This window comes from Tachyglossus aculeatus, chromosome 4, assembly GCF_015852505.1.
Source record: "Tachyglossus aculeatus isolate mTacAcu1 chromosome 4, mTacAcu1.pri, whole genome shotgun sequence".
Lineage (NCBI taxonomy): Eukaryota > Metazoa > Chordata > Mammalia > Monotremata > Tachyglossidae > Tachyglossus > Tachyglossus aculeatus.
The window spans coordinates 83212127-83233294 of NC_052069.1; the positions used below are offsets into that span (position 1 = coordinate 83212127).

Genomic DNA, 21168 nt, shown 5'->3' on the forward strand with positions numbered 1-21168 from the left:
TAACTTCAGGTTTTCTAGGTGGTGGTATAAATAATCTATGAGATCTTCCAAACATTCCTTTAACTCAGGGTTGCAAACTAGTTTAATAATGGAAATATAAAATCAAGGTCTTGAATGTGGAAGCCAGTCCTGGAAATCATGTTAACAATCTTCTGCTGAAATATACAACTCTTCTACTTGATAAATAAATGACAAGAGCATCAACTTTGAGTATCTTGAGACATGTTTAATTCATGTATTTGTGTGTATTCTGTCATTTGATGTATCTGTGCTGGGAAATAGTTAACGTACTAAGCAGTCCAAAGTTTATGGAGTTAAGGGAGGGGACCTAAGTTTTTACAAAAAATGGAATTTACTATTTGCCAACTTGCTATTCAAGAGGAGTTTTTTGGGTATCTAATAAAACTGCCCTGATTCAATATCCTTTCACAACTCGCAGGCAGGTAGGAATGTGTCTCACCAGAAACAGATACATCTACACAATTCTAAGGAAGCAGTGTGGCTCAGTGGAAAGAGCCCAGGCTTGGGAGTCAGAGGTCATGGGTTCTAATCCTGGCTCCGCCACTTGTCAGCTGTGTGACTTTGGGCGTCACTTCACCTCTCTGGGCCTCAGTTCCCTCATCTGTCAAATGGGGATGAAGACTGTGAGCCCCACGTGGGACAACCTGATTACCTTGTATCCCCCCAGCGCTTCTAACAGTGTTTGGCACATAGTAAGCACTTAACAAATGCCATCATCATTATTATTATTCTATTGGCCATCCTGACACTACCCTGGTTCAATTTCTGCTTTTTAAAAAAGAGTCTGAGCGCTCTAGCTTCAGCTCTTTCCCTCTCTGCTCCCCCCACCCATCCTCTTCTCACCAGTCTTCCATCTGCCAAAAAAAAACCACTTCTCAAAATCCTAGAACCAGAAAATCCCCACTATTTAGCAAATCTTTGATTTCATTGTCTTTTATAAGATTGGTATTGCCTCAGTCCATCATTAGTGGTAGTTATTGAGCTTCTACAGTTTGCAGAACACTGTCCTAAGTGCTTGGGAGAGTGTAATAGAACAGAGTTGGTAGATACGTTCCTTGCCCACAAGATCTTTCCCTCGTGGATGTAGATATTTTCTTCTCTTGGCCTAACTATCCTCTCTCAGACCCAATCTCTTCCATGTGAAGCACACACAATAAGTCTTCTCCTACCCATAACTGCCCCTCTCAGGGTTGCACCTGGAGAGTTTCCAGTCCTCTACCAGTCTCGACTATGGGAGGGAAAGTCAAGCAGAGACCTATCCAGTCCATTCTTAGCTTGGTCAGTGGCGAGCGAGTGGAAGGCAATCTGCTACAAATCAAAATTCACCCGTGACAGCCATGGCCTGGGAGAGATTCAAGGGTGAAGACACGAGTTTATTACACGGAAGGAGGCAGTGGTAAACCACTTCCGTATTTCTACCAAGAAAACTCTGTGGATACACTGTGGGAACGATTGCAGATGGAGGTGGGGAGTTCTGGAAGAGATACGTCCATGGGGTCACTATGGGTTGGAGACAACTCAACAGCAGAAGACAAGACAAGACCCGTAATTGACTTTTGCGTCTGCTCCTTTTGTAAACTTGGATGTAAACTCGTTGAGGGCAGGGATCGTGTCCCTGTACGTTACCATGCCCTTTTAGTACACAGTAAGTGCTCAACCGATACTACTGATTGATTAATAAATACTATTTGATCACTTGAGAAGCATCATGGCCTAGTGGATAAAACACGGGCCTGGGAGCCAGAAGGACCTGGGTGCTAATCCAGCTCCTCCACTCTCCTGCTGTGTGACCTTGGGCAAGTCACTTCACTTCTCTGGGCCTCAGTTACCTCATCTGGAAAATGGGGATTAAGACTGGGAGCCCCGTGCAGGATAGGGACTGTGTCCAACCTGATTTGCTTGCATCTATTCCAGCGCTTAGGACAGTGTCTGACATATAGTAAGTGCTTAACAAATATTATTATTATTATTATTATTATGCTAAAGCCTTAATCAAGAGCCAGACACTAGTAGAACAGGAATTAAAAAGCCATTAAGATGCCAAGGGTGATGGATTAAAAAAATACAAAAAAGTAAAATAATAATAATGGCATTTGTTAAGCTCTTACTATGTGCAAAGCACTGTTCTAAGCACTGGGGGGATACTGGGTGATCAGGTTATCCCACGTGGGGCTCACAGTCTTCATCCCCATTTTACAGATGAGGTACAGAGAAGTGAAGTGATTTGCCCAAGGTCACACAGCAGACATTTGGCGGAGTCGGGAGTAGAACCCATGACCTCTGACTCCCAAGCCTGTGCTCTTTCCACTGAGCCACGCTGCTTCACCTGTAAAATGTAAAATTTAAATCTTTAAAATGAAGTTTGAAGTATTGGCCACCCTTCCATGCCCCCCACTCTCTTGACAGCCCCTCACCAGGTTGACCCTTCCCTTTAGCGGAAACAGGCAGATGGTAACATTACCTGAATTACTTTGAGTATCTTGAGAAGTGTTTAATTCATATATTTGTGTGTATTCTGTTGTTTGATGTGTATGTGCTGATTCCCTCTCCTCTGCCGCCTTGGGCATGTTCTCATTCTCACCCAGGCCCCAGCCTGCCTCTATAATAATAATAATAATAATAATAATAATAATAATAATAATAATAACAACAATAATAATAATAATTATTATTATGGTATCTATTAAGCTCTTACTCTGTGCCAAGCACTGTTCTAATTGCTGGATAATGGTATTTATTAAGCACTTACTATGTGCCAAGTGCTGTTCTAAGCGCTGGGGATGATACAAGGTAGTCAGGTTGTCCCACAATAGGGCTCCCAGTCTTAATCCCCATGGCACAGATGAGGTAACAGAGGCACAGAGAAGTTAAGTGGCTTGCCCAAGGTCACACAGTAGATGAGTGGCGGAGCCGGGATTAGAACCCACATCCTCTGACTACCAGTCTTTCCACTTAGCCACCCTGCTTCTCTACTGATCAGCGAGAATCACTGTCAATTTGATTTTTTAAATGGTATTTCTCAAGTGCTTTCGGTGTGACAGGCACTGTACTAAAGCCTAGGGTAGATAGAAGATAATTGGATTGGACACAGTCCCTGTCCCACGTGGGGCTTACAGTCTTAATTCCCATTTTACAAATGAGGTAACTGAGGCACAGAAGTTAAGTGATTTGCCCAGAGTCACACATCAGATGAGTGGCAGAGCTGGGATTTGAACTCAAGTCCTCGGCCCCCAGGCCCGGGCTCTATCCACCAGGCCACACTATTCCTCAGCGTGGTTTAGAAAACGTTTAACCATCATTTCAAGGAGCTTACAATCTAGCGTGGGAGACAGACATTAAAATAAGATACAGTTTAGAGGCAATAAAGTATGTGTTCCTCTACTGTGAGCTCTCCGAGGGATGGGAACTGTGTCTAATTCTCATCTTTGTACTAAAAGAAAAACTTTACAGACTCTGCATTGTGTTTAAGAAGGCTTTGTCAGAGAAAAGTTTGTTACTGCTACCACTTCCTTTAGCACTAGTAGGGAGAGAGAGGCAATTTATTTTTTTTAATTTATAATGGCATTTATCAAGCACTTACTATGTGCAGAGCACTGTTTTAAGCGCTGGGGAGGTTACAAGGTGATCATGTTGTCCCACGGGGGGCTCACAGTCTTAATCCCCATTTTACAGATGAGGGAACTGAGGCCCAGAGAAGTTAAGTGACTTGTCCAAAGTCACACAGCTGACAAGTGGCGGAGTGGGGATTTGAACCCATGACCTCAGACTCCAAAGCCCGGCCTCTTTCCATTGAGCCAGGCTGCTTGAGAGGGAGAGATTCCTCTGCTAGTCAAGGCCAGCTCAGCTTCAAGCATTACAGAATTTCTTTATCGACTGTTGGTATAGCATTCATAATGATCAGAAGAATATATAATTGTACAGATTTATTACTCTATTTTACTTGTACATGTTTACTATTCTATTTATTTTCTTAATGATATGCATTATAGCTATAATTCTATTTGTTCTGATGATTTTGACACCTGTCCACATGTTTTGTTTTGTTGTCTGTCTCCCCTATCTAGACTGTGAGCCCATTGTTGGGTAGGGACCATCTCTATGTGTTGCCGACTTGTACTTCCCAAGTGCTTAGTACAGTGCTCTGCACACAGTAAGTGCTCAATAAATATGATTGAATGAATGAATGAATAAATAAGAGAAATACTTTAGGATAGAAAGCAGTAAGCCCCTCAGGCATTTTCCGTTAGGCCCTGGACCTGTTTTGTTCTAGTTGATCTGATACCGCTGATAAGCAGGGCCTGGGCTATCGATTAACTCAAGGGATTAGTTTCATCTTGTCTCAAATCAAGCTTAGCTACTCGATTTGAGTCAGTCAAATAGCCAGGCTTGGATTGAATAGATCAAGTCATCAGGCACACCGGGAGTGGTAAAGCAAGCCTTGGTCAGAGGGGTAATAATAATAATAATAATAATCACATTTATTAAGCGCTGACTATGTACAAAGCACTGTTCTAAGCACTGGGGAGGTTACAAGGTGATCAGGTTGTCCCATGGGGACTCACAGTCTTAATCCCCTTTTTACAGATGAGGGAACTGAGGCCCTGTGAAGTGAAGTGACTTGCCCAAAGTCACACAGCTGACAAGCGGCAGAGGTAGGATTTGAACCCATGACCTCTGACTCCAAAGCCCGGGTTCTTTCCACTGAGCCACACTGCTTCTCGGGTAGCTCAGAGAGAAACAGGGTCAAATGCAGGGCCTTAACCATAGTGCTTCCACAGTATTCTCTCCCAGCGCTTACTACAGTGCTGTGTACCCAGTAAGAGCGAAGGGTGTGTGAATAACCCAAGTGCTCAGATGTCCCAGGAGTGCTGAAGTCAGAGTCGGTGGCAGATACCGGGTGAAATGATGAACGAGGGAAGGCTTCCTGGAGGAGATGTGCTCTTTTATGGAGCCTGGAAGATGGGCAGAGCGGCCATGTTCCAGGCCGAAAGGAGGGCGTGAAGAGAGATGAGAATGAGGGAGAGATTGGTTTGAGAGGAATTAAGCAACTGAACTGGAGTGGAGGGGCAGGGAATAATAATAATAATAATGTAGTATTTGTTAAGCGCTTACTACATGCCAAGCACTGTTCTAAGCTCTGGGGTAGATATAAGGTAGTCATGTTGTCCCCCGTGGGGCTCACAGTCTTCATCCCCATTTTCCAGATGAGGAAGTGAGGCACAGAGAAATGAAGTGACTTGCCCAAGGTCACACAGCTGACAAGCGGCGGAGCCGGGATTAGAACCCATGACCTGTGACTCCCAAGCCTGGGATCTTGCCACTGACTTACTCTGCTTAAGTGATAAGTACTGGGGAAAGAACTAATTGAGCTAATCACCTTGGCGTTTCCTGCATGATTTCTTGTTTTGAAGAAGAAATTTGCTTTTTCTCAGTCTCTTTCTCCGGCTCTTCCTCCCCCTCCCACCCACTAACTCTAACCCTCGAGGTTCAGTTCTGGATCCCTTTCTATTCTCCATCTACACCCACTCCCTTTGAGAACCCATTCACTTCCATGGCTTCAACTACCATCTCTGCGAGGATGATTCCCAAATCTACCTGGCCAGCCCTGATCTCTCTCCTTCTCTGCAGTCTCACATTTCCTCCTGCCTTCAGGACGTCTCTACTTGGATGTCCTGCTGATAACTCAAACTTACCATATCCAAAATAGAACTCCTTATCTTCCCACCCGAACCCCGTCCTCTCGCTGTGTTTCCTGTCACTGTGGAAAACACTACTATCCTCCCTGTCTCACAAGCCTATAGGCATCCTCAACTCATCTCTTTCATTCAACCTTCATTCAAACTCCTTACCTTTGGCTTTAAAGCACTCATTCAACATGCCTCCTCATTCATTCATTCCATCGTACTTACTGAGGTATTACTGTGTGGAAAGCACTGTACTAAGCACTTGGGAGAGCTCACAGTCTAGACTTAGTCTAACTCACAGTCTAGAGACTTCTACCTAACGTCATTGCCCTTCTACTCCAACACATGCCACATATTTCACTCTTCTCTTGCCAACCTACTCATGTACCTCAATCTCATCTACCTCGCCGCTGACTCCGTGCCCGTCCGTGTCCTGCCTCTGGCCTGTTACACCCTCCCTCTTCATATCCAACAGACAATCTCTCTCCCCACCTTCAAAGCTGAAGGCACATCTCCTCCAAGAGGCCTTCCTTGACTAAGCCCTCATTTCCTCTTAATAATAATAATGATGATGATGGTATTTGTTAAGCGCTTACTATGTGCAAAGCACTGTTCTAAGCGCTGGGGGGATACAAGGTGATCAGGTTCAATCCATACTTCATGCTGCTGCCCAGATTATCTTTGTCCAGAAAAGCTCTGGGCATATCACTCCCCTCCTCAAAAATCTCCAGTGGCTACCAATCAATCTGCGCATCAGGCAGAAACTCCTCACCCTGGGCTTCAAGGCTGTCCATCCCCTCGCCCCCTCCTACCTCACCTCCCTTCTCTCCTTCTACTGCCCAGCCCGCACCCTCCGCTCCTCCACCGCTGATCTCCTCACCGTACCTCGCTCTCGCCTGTCCCGCCATCGACCCCCGGCCCACGTCATCCCCCGGGCCTGGAATGCCCTCCCTCTGCCCATCTGCCAAGCTAGCTCTCTTCCTCCCTTCAAGGCCCTGCTGAGAGCTCACCTCCTCCAGGAGGCCTTCCCAGACTGAGCCCCTTCCTTCCTCTCCCCCTCGTCCTCCTCTCCATCGCCCCCATCTTACCTCCTTCCCTTCCCCACAGCACCTGTATATATGTATATATGTTTGTACATATTTTTTACTCTATTTATTTATTTATTTTATTCGTACATATCTATTCTATTTATTTTATTTTGTTAGTATGCTTGGTTTTGTTCTCTGTCTCCCCCTTTTAGACTGTGAGCCCACTGTTGGGTAGGGACTGTCTCTATATGTTGCCAATTTGTACTTCCCAAGTGCTTAGTACAGTGCTCTGCACATAGTAAGCGCTCAATAAATACGATTGATGATGATGATGATGATGATGATCAGGTTGTCCCACGTGGGGCTCACAGTCTTCATCCCCATTTTACAGATGAGGGAACTGAGGCCCAGAGAAGTGAAGTGATTTGCCCAAAGTCACACAGCTGACAATTGGCAGAGCTGGGATTTGAACCCATAACCTCTGACTCCAAAACCCGTGCTCTTTCCACTGAGCCACGCTGCTTCTCTTCTTCCACTCCCTTCTGCATCACCCTTGCACTTGGATTTACTCCCTTTATTCATGCCTCCCTCAGCCCCACAGCACTTGCGTACCTCTCCGTAATTTCTTTATTTATATTAATGTCTGTTTCCCCCTCCGAACTGTAAGCTCACTTTGGGCAGGGTACAAGTCTACCAACTCTGTTGTACCCTCCCAAGTGCTTAGTACAGTGCTCTGCATGCAATAAGCACTCGATACATTTGACTGATTGATTCAACCCAAGCATTCAATGTATATCAAATCCTGTTGGTTCTACTTTCACAGAATCTCTAGAGTCTGCCCTTATTTCTCCCTCCAAACTGCTTCCATACAGATCCAAACATGTATAGTAATAATAAGGATGATGGGATTGTTAAACACTTACTGTGTGCCAAGTACGGTACTAAGGGCATCTTGACCACCGCTGATCTCCCCGCCTCCCGTCTCACTCCCTTCTTGTTCATAATTCACTCTGATACCCAGATCATTTTTCTGAAAAACTGCTCAGTCCATATCGCCCCACACCTAAAAAAACCCTGTGGTCACCCACCCACCTCCGCATCAAACACTAACTCCTTACCATCGATTTTAAAGCTCTCAATCAGCTCTCCCCATCCTACCTAACCCTGCTGATCTCCTACTACAACCCAATCCACATGCTTCCTCTTCTACCACCAACCTACTCTCTCTACATCTGTTTTGTCTATCCCACCACCGACCCCTTATCCACATCCTCCTTCTGGCCTGGAATTCCTTCACATCTGACAGACCGCCACTCTCCCCACCTCCAAAGCTTCCTAAAATCACATTTCTCTTCAGAGGTCTTCCCTTACTAAGCCCTAATTTCCCCTATTCATTCAACTGTATTTTTTGAGCACTTACTGTGTGCAAAGGACTGTACTAAGCACTTGGGAGAGGACAATATAACTCCCTGCTCTGCCACTTGTCAGCTGTGTGACTGAGCCCACTGTTGGGTAGGGACTGTCTCTATATGTTGCCAGCTTGTACTTCCCAAGCGCTTAGTACAGTGCTCTGCACACAGTAAGCACTCAATAAATACAACTGATTGATTGATTGACTGTGGGCAAGCCACTTAACTTCTCTGGGCCTCAGTTCCCTCATTTGTAAAATGGGGATTAAGACTGTGAGCCTCACGTGGGACAACCTCAGTGCTTTGCACATAGTAAGTACCTAACAAATATCATCATTATTTATTTATTATTAGCAAACAGACATATTCCCTGCCCACACTGAGCTCACTTGCCCTTTCCTCTGTGCACTCCATTAAGTATCCCTTAAGTCCCCTGAAATTCACCCTAGCATCTCCACACTTAGGTACATAAAACATTTTGTTGTCTGTCTCCCCCTTAGAGTGTAAGCTCCTTGTGGGCAGGGATCTCATCTCCCACTCCCTTCTGCCTCACCCTGACTTACTCTCTTTTCTCTTCCCCCTCCTCCCAGCCCCACAGTACTTATGTACATATCTGTCATTTTATTCATATGTATTGATGATGATGATGATGATGGCATTTGTTAAGCACTTACTGTGTGCAAAGCACTGTTCTAAGCACTGGGGGGGATACAAGGTGATCAGATTGTCCCACGTGGGGCTCACAGTCATCATCCCCATTTTACAGATGAGGGAACTGAGGCTCCGAGAAGTGAAGTGACTTGCCCAAGGTCACACAGCAGACCCTGTCTCCCCCCCGGCTCTAGACTGTAAGCTCGCTGTGGGCAGGGAAGGTCACTGTTTAGTGTTGTATTGTACTTTCCCAAGCGCTTAGTACAGTGATCTGCACACAGTAAATGCTTAATAAAAACAATTGAATGAGTGAATAATGTCTGCCGAGTCTACCATATTGTGCATTCCCAAGCGTTAAGTATAGTGCTCAGCACACAGTCAGTGCTCTATAAATATGACATTGATCGAAGAAGGTTGGACCTTCAAATCAATCAATCATATTTATCGAGCGCTTACTGTGTGCAGAGCACTGTAATAATAATAATAATATTTGTTAAGCACTTAATAATAATAATAATAATAATGGCATTTATTAAGCGCTTACTATGTGCACAGCACTGTACTAAGCACTGGGGTGAATACATGCAAATCAGGTTGGAAACAGTCCCTGTCTTGCGTGGGGCTCACAGTCTTAATCCCCGTTTCTCTCCTTCTCCAGCCCAGCCCGCACCCTCCACTCCTCTGCCGCTAACCTCCTCACTGTACCTCGTTCTCGCCTGTCCCGCTGTCGACCTCCGGCCCACGTCCTCCCCCTGGCCTGGAATGCCGTCCCTCCACACATCCTCCAAACTAGCTCTCTTCCTCCCTTCAAAGTCCTACAGAGAGCTCACCTCCTCCAGGAGGCCTTCCCACACTGAGCCCCCGTTTTTCCTCTCCTCCTCCCCATCTCCCCCACCCTACCTCCTTCCCCTCCCCACAGCACCTGTATATATATTTGTACAGATTTATCACTCTATTAATTTTACTTGTACGTATTTACTATTTATTTTGTTAATGATGTGCATATCGCTTTAATTCTATTTGTTCTGATGAGTTTGACACCCGTCTACATGTTTTACTCAGTTGTCGGTCTCCCCTTTCTAGACTGTGAGCCCGTTGTTGGGTAGGGACCGTCTCTATATGTTGCCGACTTGTACTTCCCAAGCGCTTAGTACAGTGCTCTGCACACAGCAAGCGCTCAATAAATACAATTGAATGAATGAATGAATGAAAGAAGACAATAATAATCATGATGATGATTCAATACGATTGAATGAATGAACTGAAGCTGAGAGAAGTGAAGTGATTTCATCATCAGTCGTACTTATTGAGCGCTTACTATGTGCAGAGCACCATACTAAGCACTTGGAAAGTACAAATTGGCAACATATAGAGACAGTCCCTACCCAACAGTGGGCTCACAGTCTAAAAGGGGGAGACAGAGAACAAAACCAAACATACTAACAAAATAAAATAAATAGAATAGATATGTACAAGTAAAATAAATAAATTAATAAAGTGATTTGGCCAAGGTCACACCGCAGACAAGTGGCAGAGCTGGAATTAGAACCCATGACCTTCTGATTCCCGGGCCGGTGCTCTATCCACTAGGTCATGCTGCTTCCCATATAGTAAGTGCTTGCAATATAACAATGTAATTGTACGTATAACAATATGACAGACACATTCCCTGTCCACAACAAGCTACAAACAATTGACTCGTGGAGACCTGTACTCTGTCCTGGTTTGTGGGGTGTATTGTATATATTGGGAGTCTAGAATTGGCCGCTCCTGACCTGAAGTAGTGGATTTTCCATCTGTCACCGTAACCATGGACAGTAATTGGTTCTGGGTTGAAGTAGTTTATTTGCAGTCGGGGATGCGCAGAGTAGAAACAAGGCCAAACAAAGCAGGGAAGAGAAGAGGTGCATTTAGCTCATTTTGACCGTAGAGACTTTTCCTTCCTGGGGAAGTGATCCTGGAGGAAAGAGATGTGGTAAACAGTTAAATTCAAGAGCTGAAATGTTCCAAACACTCAGAGAGGAAGGTGTAGATGCGTTCCGCTTGAGGACCATACAAGGGGTTTCATCATTGTATCTTCAGCAGAGCAAAATCAGTGACTGGAGTGGAAGAAATTGCAGTTATTAAGCATCTTCTGTCTGTTTCAAAAGCTGACCGCTTGGGGATACGTGCTATTAAAAAAGCAATTAAATATGGAATTGTTTCACAAATACCGTCAAACAATAACCGGTGGAGCATCACCCTTCTGGAGTGAACACACTTGAACAATTTTGCCTACTTAGGTAGGAAGGGAAAGCAATTAGTCGGCTCGCTGCCTGTTTCTTTAAATACAGAAATGGGAAAGATTATGACATCTTCATTTTTAAAGCCTCTTATTGACGGAACGCATCACACAACTTTTGAAACTATATTTAAGCCGAGGCAACGGGATTCGAGTCAAATCTGTAAGCTCCCAAGGGGGGTTAATATTCTGAATAGAAATTGCTCTAGGAGAATTTTTTACCCAGCCATGCATTGCGTTGTGAAGGTCTCCCAAGATAGTTCTGACCTGTTTGCTACTTGGAACAGCCCACAGAGCAATTTGACAAATACTGATTTTCCTTTTTTTGGTATTTGTCAAGCACTTACTATGTAGTAGTAAGTGCTTGGGTAGATGCAAGTTAATCAGGTTGGACAGAGCCACGTACCTCCCACACTGGGCTGGCGGTTTTAATCCCTATTTTCCAGATGAGATAAATGAGGTCCAGAGAAGTTAAGTCATTTGCCCAAGGTCACACAGCAGACAAATGGCTGAGCTGGGATTAGAACCCAGATCCTTCTGACTCCAAGTCGATTGATTGGCTGATAATAGCCAGTCACCCCCTTACCTAAGACAAGTGATAGTTCATGAGCGCTTACTGTGTGCAGAGCATTGTACTACGTGGTTGGAAGAGTACGCTACAACAAAGTTGGTAGACACTTTTGACAGTAAACTCCTTGGTACACGCAAAATGACCGGCTCTTCCCTTCTAGAAGAGCAGCGTTGCCTAATGGAAAGAGAAAGGGCCTGGGAGACCGAGGACCTGGGTTCTAATCCCGCCACCACCACACGCCTGCTGTGCGTCCTTGGGCTCGTCACAACTTCTCTGGACCTCGGTTACCCTATCTAGAAAATGAAAATTCAATACCTAGTCTCCTTCCTACTTAGATTGCGAGGCCCGTGTGGGACAGGGACTGTGTCTGATCTGATTATCTTATATCTTCCCCAGATACTTAGATCAGTGCTTCACATATGGTAAACGCTCAACAAATACCACAATTAATTATTATTCCAGCTCCCTTGAAGACTTAATTTATAACTTCTCTACTGTTGGGTCTTTAGGAATATGCTTCCCTCCAGTGGCCATCCCAGAGACACCTAAAATGCGGAATATTTTCTCTGCTTCCCCCTTCCAGATTTCCAGATCTGGGCCTGGAACTTCTCAACCAACCTGTTGACACTGAACATTACTGAGGTTTTGACATCACAGTAGCTGTGCATGATTGGACTGAAGGTAAGAATGAACAGGTTAAAGGTATCAGGTGCCACAAGTACAGTTCCCTCATCTGTAAAATGGGGATTAAGACTGTGAGCCCCCTATAATAATAATAAGAAAGGCATTTATTAAGCGCTTACTACGTGCAAAGCACTGTTCTAAGCGCTGGAGAGGTTACAAGGTGATCAGGTTGTCCCACGGGGGGCTCACAGTCTTCATCCCCATTTTACAGATGAGGTAACTGAGGCCCAGAGAAGTGGTAGGAACTGTCTCTATATGTCTATATGTAGAGAAAATGTTCTCATGTTTAATTTTCTTGTCGGGGGTTGGGGGGATCCATTCGGTGATTATTTTGCGTGCCGCACTGGTGGAGATGCGTGTTCATTCATTCAGTCAGTCATATTTATTGAGCGCTTACCGCGTGCAGAGCACTGTACTGAGCGCTTGGGAAGGCCGAGTCGGCAACATCTAGAGACGGTCCCTACTCGACAACGGGCTCACCCCTCCTTCCCCTCCCCACAGCACCTGTATATATGTATGTGTATGTTTGTACGTTTTTATTACTCTATTTTATTTGTACAAATTTACTCTATTTATTTTACTTTGTTAATTTGTTTTGTTCTCTGTCTCCCCCTTCTAGACTGTGAGCCCACTGTTGGGTAGGGACCATCTCTATATGTTGTCAACTTGTACTTCCCAAGCGCTTAGTCCAGTGTTCTGCACACAGTAAGCGCCCAATAAAGACGATTGATTGATTGATTGATTGATTGCTTGATTCCCCAGCGCTTAGCCCAGTGCTCGGCGCGCAGTAAGCGCTCCATCAATACGATTGAATGAATGTTGGATAAGGACCGTCCCTCTATGTTGCCAACTTGTCCTTCCCAAGCGCTTAGTACAGTGCTCCGCACACAGTAAGCGCTCAATAAATACGATTGATTGATTGATTGATTGATTCCCAAGCGCTCAGTCCGGTGCTCTGCGCACAGTAAGCGCTCCATCCATACGATGGAACGAACGAACGAACGAACGAACGAACGAACGAACGAACGAACGAACGAACGAACGAACGAACGAACGAACGAACGAACGAACGAACGAACGAACGAACGAACGAACGAACGAACGAACGAACGAACGAACGAACGAACGAACGAACGAACGAACGAACGAACGAACGAACGAACGAACGAACGAACGAACGAACGAACGAACGAACGAACGAACGAACGAACGAACGAACGAACGAACGAACGAACGAACGAACGAACGAACGAACGAACGAACGAACGAACGAACGAACGAACGAACGAACGAACGAACGAACGAACGAACGAACGAACGAACGAACGAACGAACGAACGAACGAACGAACGAACGAACGAACGAACGAACGAACGAACGAACGAACGAACGAACGAACGAACGAACGAACGAACGAACGAACGAACGAACGAACGAACGAACGAACGAACGAACGAACGAACGAACGCCTAATTGTGCGGGGCGGCCGTGTCCCTCCGCCCGGCAGGGGGCGGCGTCGGTGTCGCTGAGGCTCGGCGCGTTTCCTCCCCGCGAGCGGGAGGGCCGCTCTTCCCGCCCTTCCGGTCCCCCTCCCCTGCTCCTGGGGCTCCCGGGCCTGCTGGTCCCCCAGCCGACCTGCTGCGCTGCTGCGGTGCTGGGCAGGTACAGGCCGTGTCCGGGGGGGGATGGGGGCCCGGGGGTCCGGGCCGGCTCCGCTACGCCTTCCTCCCTCCTTCCTCCCTCCTCCTCCTCCTCCTCTCTCCCCATCCCTCATTCATTCATTCAGTCCATCCCTCCCTTCTTCTCTTTCTCTCCCCATCCCTCATTCATTCATTCATTCAGTCAATCCGTCCCTTCCCTTCCTCTCCCCATCCCCATTCATTCATTCAGTCAATCCGTCCCTTCCCTTCCTCTCCCCATCCCTCCCTTCTCTTCCTCTCCCCATCCCTCATTCATTCATTCATTCATTCATTCAGTCCATCCCTCCCTTCTTCTCTTTCTCTCCCCATCCCTCATTCATTCATTCACTCAATCCCTCCCTTCCCTTCCTCTCCCCATCTCTCATTCGTTCAGTCTCTCCCTTCCCTTCCTCTCCCCATCCCTCCCTTCTCTTTCTCTCCCCATCCCTCATTCATTCACTCAATCCCTCCCTTCCTCTCCCCATCCCTCATTCATTTATTCATTCATTCATTCAATCAATCCATCCCTCCCTTCTGTTTCTCTCCCCATCCCTCATTCATTCATTCACTCAATCCCTCCCTTCCCTTCCTCTCCCCATCTCTCATTCGTTCAGTCTCTCCCTTCCCTTCCTCTCCCCATCCCTCCCTTCTCTTTCTCTCCCCATCCCTCATTCATTCACTCAATCCCTCCCTTCCTCTCCCCATCCCTCATTCATTTATTCATTCATTCATTCAATCCATCCCTCCCTTCTGTTTCTCTCCCCATCCCTCATTCATTCATTCACTCAATCCCTCCCTTCCCTTCCCCTCCCCGTCTCTCATTCATTCAATCTCTCCCCCCCTTCCTCTCCCATCCCTCCCTTCTCTTTCTGTTCCCATCCCTCATTCATTCATTCAATCCCTCCCTTCCCTTCCTCTCCCCATCCCTCATTCATTCATTCATTCAGTCAGTCAATCCCATCCCTCCCTTCTCTTTCTCTCCCCATCCCTCATTCATTCATTCACTCAATCCCTCCCTTCCCTTCCTCTCCCCATCCCTTCCTCTCCCCACCCCTCATTCATTCATTCATTCATTCAATCTCTCCCTTCCCTTTTCCCATCCCTCCCTTCTCCTCCAGCTCCAGCCCTCCCTTCTCCTCCAGCCCTCCCTTCCCTTCCTCTCCCCATCCCTCCCTTCCCTTTCTCTCCTCATCCCTCCCTTCCTCTCCCCACCCCACCCTTCCCTCTCTGTCCCCATTCCTCCCTTCCTCTTCTCTCCCCGTTCCTCCAACTCCTCCTGCCCCGGCCCGCCCTCCTTCTCCTCCCTGCCCCAGCCCTCCTCTCCCCTTCTCTCCCCAGCCCTCCCTCCTCCTCTTCTCCCTCAGCCCTCCTTTCCCCTTTCATTCATTCAGTCCTATTTATTGAGGGCTTACTGTGTACAGAGCACTGTACTAAACGCTTGGAAAGTACAATTCGGCAACAGAGACCCTCCCCTGCTGCCCCATTCCTCCCTTCCCCCAATCCCTCCCTTCCCTTTTTCTCCCCAACCATCCCTCCCTCTCCTCCTGCCCCCAGCCCTCCCTTCACCTTCTCTTCCCAGCCCTCCCCATCCCTCCCTTCCCTTTTTCTCCCCAACCATCCCTCCCTTCCCTTTTTCTCCCCAACATCCCTCCCTTCCATTTTTCTCCCCAACCATTCCTCCCTTCCCTTTTTCTCCCCAACCATCCCTCCCTTCCCTTTTTCTCCCCAACCATCCCTCCCTTCCCTTTTTCTCCCCAACCATCCCTCCCTTCCCTTTTTCTCCCCAACCATTCCTCCTTTCCCTTTTTCTCCCCAACCATCCCTCCCTTCCCTTTTTCTCCCCAACCATCCCTCCCTTCCCTTTTTCTCCCCAACCATCCCTCCCTTCCCTTTTTCTCCCCAACCACCCCTCCCTTCCCTTTTTCTCCCCAACCATCCCTCCCTTCTCTTTTTCTCCCCAACCATCCCCCCTTCCCTTTTTTCTCCCCAACCATCCCTCCCTCTCCTCCTGCCCCCAGCCCTCCCTTCTCCTTCTCTTCCCAACCTCCCCTTCCCTCTCCTCCTTCCTCCATCCCTCCCTTCCCCTGCTTCCCCATCCCTCCCTCCTGTCCCTCCCCATCCCCCCCTTTCCCTCCTCCTCCTCCTCCTCCTCTTCCCTTTTGATCCCGGGTCCTTCCACCCACCCACCCACCTACCCACCCAGTGAGGTGGTCCGGGACAGGCTGCTGGCTCCCCTACTCCGTTGTGTTGTATTCTCCCAGACATTCAGCACACTGCTCTGCACACTCACTGCTCCCAGAAGCAGCATGGTATAGTGGATAGAGCCCCGGCCTGCGAGTCAGAAGGTCATGGGTTCTAATCCCCCCCTCCACCACTTGTCTTCTCTGTGGCCTTGGGCAAGCCGCTTCACTTCCCCTGTGCCTCAGTTACCCCATCTCTAAAATGGGGATTGAGACTGTGAGCCCCACATGGGACAGGGACTGCGGCCAACCTGATTTGTTGGTATCCATCCCAGTGCTTAGTACAGTGCCCAGCACATAGTAAGCACTTAACAGATACCATCATCATCAATAAATACCACTGATTAATTAATTGAATGGACTGCTGCTATTGAGCTTTCCTATTTCCTGAGGTTTGGTGACTTTATTTTTCCATGTTTCACCCTCAGTATTCCCCATAATGACAGTGTCAGATTTGGGTATTGCTGCAATGGTTCTGCTCAAAGGCTTAGATCATTTTTCTAGACTGTGAGCCCGCTGTTGGGTAGGGACCGTCTCTATATGTTGCCAACTTGTACTTCCCAAGCGCTTAGTACAGTGCTCTGCACACAGTAAGCGCTCAATAAATACTATTGAATGAATGAATGAATGAATTTTTCTTCATTGGTTGGCACACAAGCACTTGTGAGAGCGGAGCATTTTTGTGCGAATTATAGGTGTCCATCCCCCCCGCCTTACCTCCCTCCCTTCCCCACAGCACCTGCATATATGTATATATGTTTGTAAGTATTTATTACTCTATTTTACTTGTACATATTTATTCTATTTATTTTATTTTGTTAATATGTTTTGTTTTGTTGTCTGTCTCCCCCTTCTAGACTGTGAGCCTGCTGTTGGGTAGGGACCATCTCTATATGTTGCCAACTTGTACTTCCCAAGTGCTTAGTACAGTGCTGTGCACACAGTAAGTGCTCAGTAAATACGATTGAATGAATGAAAGGTGTAAGGTCATCAGTCAAATTTTGCTTATACTTCCAGGCAGATTGGAGACCTGGTTAGAGCAGGGCCCTGGGAGTCGGAAGGTCCTGGGTTCTAATCCCAGCCCCGCTTATTGTCGGCTTTGTGACCGCAGCAAGTCGTTTCACTTCTCTGTGCCTCAGTTACCTCACCGGTAAAATGGGGATTAAGACATGTGAGCCCCATGTGGGGCAGGGACTGTATCCAACCTGATTACTTTATATCTACCTCAGCACTTAGTGCAGTGTCTGGCACATAGTAAGTGCTTAAAAAATACCAGAAAAAAACACCTCTAACCAAGGTACACCCAGTTTTCATACAGTGCGAAGGTTGGATTTTTGCGAAGGATTCAGTGTGGTCTAGTGGAGAGACCAGGGTCCTGGGAGTCAAAGGATCCAGGCTCCATCTAATCCCTGCTTCCCCGATGAATCTCTCATTTCCTCACCCTGTTTCCCACTTGCCACTTCAATACTTCCTTTCATTCATTCAGTCAGTCGGATTGAGCATTTTTCTGTGTGAAGAGTACTGTACTAAGCGCTTGGGAGAATACAGTGTAACAATAAACAGACACATTCCCTGCCCACAGTGAGTTTACAGTCTCAAGGCGGGGGAACAGACATCAATACAAAGAAATAAATTATAGATATATATATATATACATAAGAGTTGTCACGTACGTATGAATACTCAAACCATCCCTCCCGTGGCACTTAGGGACCGTCTCTACATATTGCTAACTTGTATTTATTTTATTTTGTTAATATGTTTTGTTGTCTTACAGTCTCAAGGCGGGGGAACAGACATCAATACAAATAAATAAATTGTAGATATATATATACATAAGTGTTGTCACGTATGTATGAATACTCAAACCATCCCTCCCGTGGCACTTAGGGACCGTCTCTAGATATTGCTAACTTGTATTTATTTTATTTTGTTAATATGTTTTGTTTTGTTGTCTGTCTCCCCCTTCTAGACTGTGAGCCCGCTTTTGGGTAGGGACCGTCTCTAGATGTTGCCGACTTGTACTTCCCAAGCGCTTAGCACAGTGCTCTGCACACAGTAAGCGCTCAATAAATATGATTGAATGAATCAATAAGCGAGTGCCAACTTGTACGTCCCAAGCGCTGAGTACAGTGCTCTGCACACAGTAAGCGCTCAATAAATACGATTAAATGAATTTATTACGCTATTTATTTTACTTGCACATATTTATTCTATTTATTTTATTTTGTTAATACGTTTTGTTTTTGTTTTGTTCTCTGTCTCCCCCTTCTAGATTGTGAGCCCACTGTTGGGTAGGGGCCGTCTCTGTATGTTGCTAACTTGTACTTCCCAAGCGCTTAGTACAGTGCTGTGCACACAGTAAGCGCTCAATAAATATGATTGAAAGGCTTTATGTTCCCTCCTCCCTGTAATGGATTTTATTGTCCGTCTCCCCGTCTCGATCGTAAGATTCTCAAGAGCTGGGATCCCGTGTACTTACTTTATTGTTATCTCCAAAACACTTAGTCCAGTGTTCTGCACAGAGTAAGTGCTCAATAAATACTGTTGATTGAGAAATACCCCTTGTACTTTTATAATTTTTTTAAATGATATTAAACGCTTACTCTGTGCCAGGCACTGTATTATGCCCTGAGACAGATTCACGCTAATCAGGCTGGACACAGTCCATGTTCCACAGGGGGCCCATGGTCTTAACCCTCATTTTAATATGAGATAACTGAGGCCTAGAGAAGTGAAGTCATCATCATCATCATCATCGATCGTATTTATTGAGCGCTTACTATGTGCAGAGCACTGTACTAAGCGCTTGGGAAGTACAAATTGGCAACATATAGAGACAGTCCCTACCCAACAGTGGGCTCACAGTCTAAAAGGGGGAGACAGAGAACAAAACCAAACATACTAACAAAATAAAATAAATAGAATAGATATGTACAAATAAAATAAATAAATAAATAAATAGAGTAATAAATATGTACAAACATATATACAGGTGCTGTGGGGAAGGGAAGGAGGTAAGATGGGGGGATGGAGAGGGGGACGAGGGGGAGACATGCCCAAGTGACATGAAGGGCATGAAGTGACATGCCCAAGATCCCACAGCAGACAAGCGGCAGAGTCAGAATTAGAACCCAGGTCCTTCCGATTCTCAGGCCCATGCTCTATCCACTAGACTACACTGCTTCTCTACTGGATTGCGTGGGTAATTAATAATAATGATGGTATTTGTTAAGTGCTTACTGTGTGCCAAGTACTGTTCTAAGCGCTGGGGGAGATATAAGGTAATCGCGTGCTGGTTTTTATTTTGTATATAGTAATATATTACTCTATTTATTTATTTTACTTGTAATATCTATCCTATTTATCTTATTTTGTTAGTATGTTTGGTTTTGTTCTCTGTCTCCCCCTTTTAGACTGTGAGCCCACTGTATGTTAGGGACTGTCTCTATATGTTGCCAATTTGTACTTCCCAAGCGCTTAGTACAGTGCTCTGCACATAGTAAGCGCTCAATAAATACGATTGATGATGATGATGATAATATTTTTATTGCTGATATTGTGCATTTTGAAAGACTGGGAGCTCTAGCCATCTTAAAATAAGATTGGCTAGGTGAAGACACTAAAGTAAAATAGGTTTGAGGATGGAGAGCCCCACAGAAATCAATCAATCAATCATATTGAGTGCTTACTGTGTGCAGAGCACTGAACTAAGCGCTTGGGAAGTACAAGTTGGCGATATATAGAGACAGTCCCCTACCCAACAGTGGGCTCACAGTCGAGAAGGGGGAGACAGAGAACAAAACCAAACATATTAACAAAATAAAATAAATAGAATAGATATGTACAAGTAAAATAAATAGAGTAAAAAATATGTACAAGCGTATATACATATATTCAGGTGGCAAGGTGTTCTGTATTCTCCAGGGCTGTTCCTGGAGCTGGGTCGGGAGGAGGCAAGTGACGAGGAAGATTCCAGCAATCAATGGTATTTCTTGAGCGCTTACTATTTGCAGAGCACTGTACTAAGCGCTGGGGAGAGTGCAGTATGACAGAATTAGCGGCCACGTTCTCTTCCCACAACATGCTAAGGAAAAGTCAGATTATCCAGAAGCAGCTTCTGTTCTGGGTGATGTAGATTCCTCTGGCCCATGGTTTCCTTGGCTTTACAAGTTTATATACCGAATGAGGGTTTCCCATCCTCTGTCGCGTCAGATCATCATCATCAATCGTATTTATTGAGCGCTTACTATGTGCAGAGCACTGTACTAAGCGCTTGGGAAGTACAAATTGGCAACATATGGAGACAGTCCCTACCCAGCAGTGGGCTCACAGTCTAAAATGTAGCTTTGTTCAAACCCACTCGTGTTCATTTTGCAGAATTATTGGGTCTGTGAAGTGTCTGGGACTTCTCGACCCTAAACCCCGGTGCAAATAGCTCTCGGGGTCATTTTAGGAGTGTTCCAGCCCATCTTAATAATAACGATGGCATTTGTTAAGTGCTTACTATGTGCGAAGCACTGTTCTAAACGCTGGGGGAGGATACGAGGTGATCAGGTTGTCCCACGGGGTGCTCACAGTCTTAATCCCCATTTTACAGATGAGGTAACTGAGGCACAGAGAAGTTAAATGGCTTGCCCAAAGTCACACAGCAGACAAGTGGAGGGGCCGGGATTAGAGCCCATGTCCTCCGACTCCCAAGCCCATCCTCTTTCCTCTAAGCGACGCTGCTTCTTATCATCATCAATCGTATTTATTGAGCGCTTACTGTGTGCAGAGCACTGTACTAAGCGCTTGGGAAGTACAAGTTGGCAACATATAGAGACAGTCCCTACCCAACAGTGGGCTCACAGTCTAAAAGGTGCTTCTTAGCCTTCAAGGGGACTGAAACCCTCCAGTTCCCAAGACAGGCAGGATGTA

The 21168-nt window shown here is 46.0% G+C and overlaps 1 protein-coding gene and 1 non-coding gene across 3 annotated transcripts in view; both read left to right on the forward strand.

Moving 5' to 3' along the window:
• The first annotated feature begins 1199 nt into the window (after positions 1-1199).
• Positions 1200-1337, forward strand: LOC119928046. Its single transcript, XR_005451005.1, has one exon. It is a non-coding gene; the product is annotated as a small nucleolar RNA SNORA7 (small nucleolar RNA).
• A 12560-nt stretch (positions 1338-13897) lies between these two features.
• Positions 13898-21168, forward strand: part of ANKRD46 (ankyrin repeat domain 46) — a 47865-nt gene continuing 40594 nt past the window's right edge. For both annotated transcript variants that reach the window (XM_038745483.1, XM_038745485.1), the window contains exon 1: positions 13898-13991. The gene's annotated coding sequence lies outside the window, so the exon portion shown is untranslated. The remainder of the gene's footprint in view (positions 13992-21168) is intronic.